Source organism: Callithrix jacchus, chromosome X (assembly GCF_049354715.1).
Source record: "Callithrix jacchus isolate 240 chromosome X, calJac240_pri, whole genome shotgun sequence".
In the NCBI taxonomy this organism is placed as follows: domain Eukaryota; kingdom Metazoa; phylum Chordata; class Mammalia; order Primates; family Cebidae; genus Callithrix; species Callithrix jacchus.
Genome location: NC_133524.1, coordinates 48910222 through 48918078, shown reverse-complemented (window position 1 = coordinate 48918078; position 7857 = coordinate 48910222).

Below are 7857 nucleotides of genomic sequence, written 5' to 3'. Positions count from 1 at the left end.
TGCTCTGCTGTGACTGAAAATATGTCTTCATGTCAACCAAAGGTGTCCTGCTGAAACAGAACTAAAAAGACCTGACTCTTCAGGAAATCAAAGCCATGTCTGCTCAAATAACTCTTATGTTCTGGCTCAATATGTGGATAAAACCTTGATCATCAGGAAGAATCAGTAAACCCCATGTCCTTCAAATTCTTTTCTGATCTATATGTAGTTTTTCCTCATCTGGGGTTTCAGTACAGACTGAGCAACCCAAAGGTCTGCTCTTTTCCTTTCTAAGCTCAGAATTCATGATGTCCCTAAGCATTTTCAGTACTTTCCCTTCTGCCCTTTTTAAGAAAGTCTATTATTATTTTGTCATTTTTTCTCTTCCTACAGAAGAGAAGTGGCACACCAAAAATCCAAACCCTTGAGGAATATACAATCTAAAAGGGGAAATTAACTCATAATCTCATATCACAACTCATTCCAGATAACCAATTTCTGATAAATTTGGTTAATTTCCGCCTATATACCTCTCTCTCCCCCTTGTTCTTTCTCTTTATATTTACATACACATATATGTGTATGTGAATGTCTTCCTTTTGCCAAAATCTGCTCATTATGCAAAACTGGTTTGCAATTCCTTTTTTTCTTTCCAGAATAATATCAATAATGGTCATAGTCGTAATGATAATGATAATATAATTGAAGATAATGATCATAAAAGTGACACAACAGGAGCTGACACGTAGTGAGCTCACATTGGCCCTGACACCGTACTAAACATTATATATGCATGATCACTTTTAATTCTCACAATAACCTTGGGAAGTAGGTACCATTTTTATCTACTTCTTACTGATAAGGAAGCTGAGTACCAGAGTGGATAAGCAAATGACATGGGCTTGCACAGCTGCTCACTGGCGTAGTTGGGATAGCCCCTATTCAATGAACACTTGTTGATGGAAGGTATTTCAGTATTAGGACATAGAGATATTTTGAAGAGATGATTTTTTTCTTGTATTCATGTACCATGATTTATTAATCGGCCCCATCTGAAGGACTTTCATGTCATTTCTGCTACAGTGTGGCAGTGATCTCCCTTGTCATCTATCTTTTCCTTCAGCTTTTATTTTAGCTTCAAGGATACATGTGCAGTTTTGTTATGTAAGTAAACTCATGTTACAGGGGTTTGTTGTACAGATTATTTCGTCACCAAGGTACTAAACCTAATACCCAATAGTTATTTTTTCTGATCCTCTCCCTCTTCCCATCCTCCATCCTCGAGTAGGCCCCAGTGTCTGTTACTCCCCTTTGTGTCCATGAGCTCTCATCATTTAGCTCCCACTTATAAGTGAGAACATGCTGTATTTGGTTTGGGCTGTGTTAGTTTGTTAAGGATAATGGCCTCCAGCTCTATCTATGTTGCGCATAGGACATGATCTTGTTCTTTTTAAAATTGTTACTATTTTTTGTAGAGAAGCGGTCTTGCTATGTTGTCCAGGCTGGTCTTGAACTCCTGGGCTTACATGGACCTCCCACCTCGGCCTCTCAAAGTGCTTGGATTACAGGTGTGAGCCACCGCATCTGGCCTGATCTTGTTCTTTTTGATGGCAGCATAGTATTCCATGGTGTATATGTGCCACATTTTCTTTATCCAGTCTATCATTGGTGGGCATTTAGGCTGATTCCATGTCTTTGCTATTCTGAATAGTGCTGCAATGAACATATGCATGCATGAGTCTTTATGGTAGAACAATGTATATTCCTTCGGGTATATGCCCAGTAATGGGATTGCTGGGTTGAATGATAATTCTTGTTTCAGCTCTTTGAGGAATCGCCACACTGCTTTTCACAGTGGTTGAATTAATTTACATTCCCACCAACAATGTATAAGCATTCCCTTTTCTCTACAGCCTCAGCAACATCTGTTATTTTTTATCTTGTCATTTCTCTTTGTACACAGTGGTGAGCATTTCCAGAATGTCTGGTTCAAAAGCTGGGCACGTTTTGAACTTTCATAGACACCGCCAAATTGCCTTTTGCAACGTTAGAACAAGTTGACATCCTCCACTAATAATGAATGAAAATACCCTTTCTTATCTTCTTCTCATGGTTTTAATCCTTGCCATTTGAGAGTTGAAAATATCTCATTTCTTTTGTGTGTGTTTGTCAATGAGGTTGAGTATGTTTTAATTAATTTTTCTTTTTATATTTCTTTTTTTTCTGGTCTATATGGTAAATGTTTTTTTGTTGTTTTTTTTTTAATTTTTTATTGGATTTTAGGTTTTGGGGTACATGAGCAGAGCATGCAAGACAGTTGCGTAGGTACACACATGGTAGTGTGCTTTGCTTTTCTTCTCCCCTTCACCCACATTTGGCATTTCTCCCCAGGCTATCCCTCCCCACCTCCCCCTCCCACTGGCCCTCCCCTTTTCCCCCCAATAGACCCCAGTGTTTAGTACTCCCCTTTCTGTGTCCATGTGTTCTCATTTTTCATCACCTTTATATTTCTTTTGTGAATCCTTCTTTCACATATGCTACTTTTTTTCCTGTGGGATTTTAAAACCTTTCTCTTATTATTTTTTTTTTTTGAGACAGAGTCTTGCTCTGTTGCCCAGGCTGGAGTGCAATGACAATCTTGGGTCACTGCAATCTCTGCCTCTCGGGTTCAAGCGATTCTCCTGCCTCAGCCTCCAAAGTAGCTGGGATTACAGGCATGCACCACCACATCCAGCTGATATTTTTTGGATTTTTGGTAGAGACAGGGTTTCACCATGTTGAGCAGGCAGAGCTCGAACTTCTGACTTCAGATGATCTACCTGCCTCAGCCTCCCAAAGTGCTGGGATTACAAATGTGAGCCCCCACGCCTGGCATTTTTTTTTTTTTTTGAGACAGAGTCTCGCTCTGTTGCCTAGGCTGGAGTGCACTGGCATGATCTTGGCTCACTGCAACTTCTGCCTTCTGGTTCAAGTGATTCTTCTGCCTCAGGCTCCCGAGCAGCTGGGATTATAGGCACGTGCCAACACGCCTGGCTAATTTTTGCATTTTTAGTAGAGATGGGTTTTCACCATGTTGGCCAGGCTGGTTTCGAACTTCTGGCCTCATGTGATTTGCCAGCCTCGGTCTCCCAAAGTGCTGGGATTACAGGTGTGAGCCACTGTACCTGGCCCTCTTACTGTTTTTTTTTTTTAAACCTTTTATGGAAAACTAGCTTAGATAAAAATCTGTTGGGTCAGACTTTTAATTGAATCAGAATATACACAGGAAAATGTATAAAATAAATGGTTTAATGAATTTTTGCCAAGTGAAAACACCTTTGTAACCCATACCTGGATAAAAGCAGGAAATGAAAAGCCACCCAGAAGCCTTCATCATGCCACTTCCAATCACTCTCTCTTGATTTATGGCTAATGACTTTCTGATATCTGTCACCATAGATTTTTTTGCCAGTTCTTAAATGTCATATAAATGGAATCACACATTATTCTTTTGGGTCTGGCTTCTTTTACTTACCATAATATTTTGAGATCCATCCTTCTTATTTCATTTGTCAGGAGTTTGTTCTTTTTTCATACTATTCACTATTCCATTGTATAAATATATCACAATGGTTAATCCATTCCCCTGCTGGTGGATATTCCATTTTAGCTATTAGAAATAATGTATCTATGAATATTCTTGTGCATGTCTTGGGGAACATATGTGTGCATTTCCATTGGTTATATACCTAAGACTGGAATTGCTGGATCCTAGGTTAGGTGTATCATTTACCTCTTGCAGATGAGATAAGTCAGATAAACTAACTTAGATGTTAGGTTAGATGTTCAGCTTTAGTAGATTCTACCAATCTGTTAAGTGCCTACACTATTTTACTTCCACCAACAATGTATGAGAGCTTCAGTTGCTCTACATCCTGCCAACATTTGGAAGGAGACTGGAAGGGTAGCAGATCCAGGATTTAGAGGAAGAGGGAAGAAGGACTCATATAGCAAAGAGCCAGGCCAGGCGTGGTAGCTCACGCCTGTAATCCTAGCACTTTGGGAGGCCAAGGTGGGTGGATCACCTGAGGTCAGGAGTTCGAGACCAGCCTGGCCAACATGGTGGAACCCCATCTCTACTAAAAATACAAAAATTGGGCTCGGTGCTGTGGCTCATGTCTGTAATCCCAGCACTTTGAGAGGCTGAGGCAGGTGGATCACGAGGTCAGGAGTTCAAGACCAGCCTGACTAACATGGTGAAACCCTGTCTCAACTAAAAATACAAGAATTAGTTGGTTGTGGTGGCGTGTGCCTGTAATCTCAGCTATGCAGGAGGCTGAGGCAGCAGAATCGCTTGAACGTGGGAGGCGGAGGTTGCAGTGAGTTGAGATCATGCCACTGTACTCCAGCCTGGGCAACAGAGCGAGACTTGGTCTCAACGGAAAGCTGAAGGTTGTTGGTCATATTTTTTGTTTTCTTTTGCCATGTAGTGATATCTAATTGTGGTTTAAGTTTGCCTTTCTCTGATGAGTAATGACGGTGAGCACCTTTTCATATGTTTATCAGCCATTTGGATATCCTCTTTTGTGAATTACCTGTTCAAATCTTTTTTTCTGGTTTTTCTATTGGATTATCCATCTATGTTTATCTTATTATTTGTAGGAGTTCTTTATAGTTTCCTTAGTATAAAAGTCCTTTGCTATATATAGGTATTGCAAATATCTCAGAAAAGGCCTTTTGAAATGATTAAAGAATAGCTTTCCTCTGAATAATATTCCCTTTATTTTAAAAGTATTATCACTTTAATTTTTATCCAACCAATTGAATAGAAGCATGCAATTACAAGGATCATGTCATTTGAGGATGTGGCTGTGCATTTCACCCAGGAGCAGTGAAACTGACTGGATTCTTCTCAGAGAACCCTGTGATGCTAGAGAACTATAGAGAGATATAAAGATGTGATGCTACAGAACTATAGCCATCTGGCCTCTGGGGGTGAGGATGGCTTCCCTGAGCAATGCATGGTACATCCAGTAGAATAACTTTCCATCTCCGATGTGCTTCAATATTTTGACCTCAGGTTCTAGGAATTAAAGATTCTTAATTCCTTCCAGACTGGACAAGGTGTTTGTATTTTCATCTCCCATGTGAAATTTACCCTCATGAATATGTACCTTCCTAACTTTTTAAGGTCCCAAAGCCCACACAGACATGCTCAAACCTTGTATCATTTTCCATTACAGGGTATCCTGTGACCAAACCAGATGTGATTGCCTCTTTGGAGGAGGAAGGATGTTGGATCACAGAGACAGAAGTCCTAAGTTTGAGTTATACAGATAAGAAGGAAATGAGCAGGCCAGGCACAGTGGCTCATGTCTATAATCCCAGCACTTCGGAAAGCTGGGGTGGGTGGATCACTTGAGGTCAGGAGTTTGAGACCATCCTGGCCGACATGGTGAAACCCTGTCTCTACTAAAATTGCAAAAATTAGCCAGGTGTGGTGGCCACACCTGTAGTCCCAGCTTCTTGGGAGGCGGAGGCACGAGAATCACTTGAACCTGGGAGGCAGAGGTTGCAGTGAACCGAGATCACACCTCTGCACTCCAGCCTGGGTGACAGAGACCCTGTGTAAAAAAAAAAAAAAAAAAGAAAGAAAAAAAAGAGAAAGAAATAAATGAGCAGATGGGATGTGATGAGAAGGAAACTGCAGTGGGTCAGTGAGGGCTGGACATCTTTGAAAGCTCAGAAATATCTTCTTAAAGGATATGAACTTTTGTTGCTAACTGTAAATTGTTAATTTTGTGAATTATTGTCTCACGGTGATGTTGGAGTGAGACGGTGAAGAGCTAGCCTCACCATAATCTGGCCTCGTCCTTCTGCTTATTCTCTTGGTCACCTCAATTGTTTCCAGCTTTCCTAAAAGACTCTTTGCATTCTAGTTGAGTCCTTCTCCCCCCAAATCCTGGATCTGCTACCCTTCTAATCTCCCTTTCCCCTGCTCATGGCTCCCTAAAACTGTTTTTACCTTCTAGCCCCATTTTATTTTTATGTATGTATGTACTTTTGAGACACAGTTTCACTCTGTCACCCAGGCTGAAGTGCAGAGGCATAATCTCAGGTGACTGCAACCTCTGCCTCCTGAGTTAAAGTGATTCGCATGCCTCAGCCTCTCGAGTAGCTGGGATTACAGGTACATGCTACCACGCCTGGCTGATTGGTTTTTTGTATTATTAGTAGAGACAGTTTTGTCATGTTGGCCAGGCTGGTCTTGAACTCCTGACTTCAAATAATCCACCTACCTTGGCCTCCCAGAGTGCTTGGATTAGAGGCATGAGCCACTGTGCCCAGCCTCTCTCCAATTTTAAAGTATTTTTCTTTCTTTCTTTCTTTTTTTTTGAGATTGAGTTTTGCTCTTGTTGCCCAGGCTTGAGTGCATGATCTCAGCTCACTGCAACCTCTGCCTCCCGGGTTCCTCCCGAGAGGCTGGAATTACAGGCATGTGCCACAACGCCCAGCTAATTTTGTATTTTTAGTAGAGATGGGCTTTCTCCATATTTGTCAGGCTGGTCTTTAACTCCTGACCTCAGGTGATCAGCCTGTCTTGGCTTCCCAAAATGCTGGGATTACAGGCATGAGACACTGCACCCGGCCTAAAGAATTTTTCTTAAACAATCAAAGTCACTTATATTTATTTTACTTTCCCATTCCAATTTCTATAAGAGCAACTTTTTTTCCTCAAGCTCAGAGTGTAGGAAAGAAATGTACATGGAATTTCTTTCATACTGGTATGTAAACTTGAAAGAAACCTCAATCACACCAGAAGCCTGCTTCTGACAAAGCTGTATTCACAGGGTAGAGTGTGGTTTATTATTCTTCTTTCTAAAAGTCTGGCAAGCTGATAACCAGCTAGAGAGGCGCCTTTTGAGGCCTTGAAGACATAAATGCTGTCAATTGGAAGGCAAACCTCACCATACATCTAGGCACAGGTATTAAGGGAAACCCAATTAAATTAATCAAATAAGCATAGTCCTTGAAATGATACATGGAAAATATGTCTCCAGATTTAATACCAAACTCTCATAGAAAAATTAACAAAATCTACTATTATTAAGAATCTCTATTTTGTCATAATGGAGACTAAGTGCCATACAGGAACAAAAGGGTTTATCAAATGATAGGAAGTTACAGATTTAAAGATAGCCACTAGAGGAATAATAATTAAAAATATATTTTAGGCTGAGTGTGGTGGCTCACACCTGTAATCACAGCACTTTGGGAGGCTGAGGTGGGTGGATTGCCTGAGGCCAGGAGTTCAAAACTAGCCTGCCCAGCATGGTAAAACTATGATATATACATGGTAAAACTACTAAACATACAAAAATTAGCTGGGTGTGGCAGTGGGTGCCTGTAATCTCAGCTACTCAGGAGGCTGAGGCAGGAGAATTGGTTGAACCCGGGAGGTGGAGGTTGCAGTGAGCCATTGCACTCCAGCCTGGGTGAAAGAGCGAGACTCTCTCAAAAAACAAAACAAAACAAAAGAAAAAAAAACAATAAGAAATCAGTACCCAAAATGCTAGCACCCTTATGGACCCACAGGGAGATGTGAGATTTGATTACCTAGGCTGGATGGGGCTGAAGGTAGATGAAATCCAGCTGGCAGTAAGGAAGGGGGCTCCAGCATTCCTTGGCATGCGGTGGCAGCCAGCTGTTTTCATGATCATCTGTGATTATCTTGGTTGAAATGAACACTTGAAGGCCTCAGGTACTTGAGTAACCACCTCAACCGAAGAGTACAAAGAACATGAGGGACTGCTTCCTAATGGGAGTGGCTGCTTCCAAAGGTGCTGGCCATTGCAAAGAATGGCAAGTTCAAATTCCTAAATTCTGGGCTCAAGACAC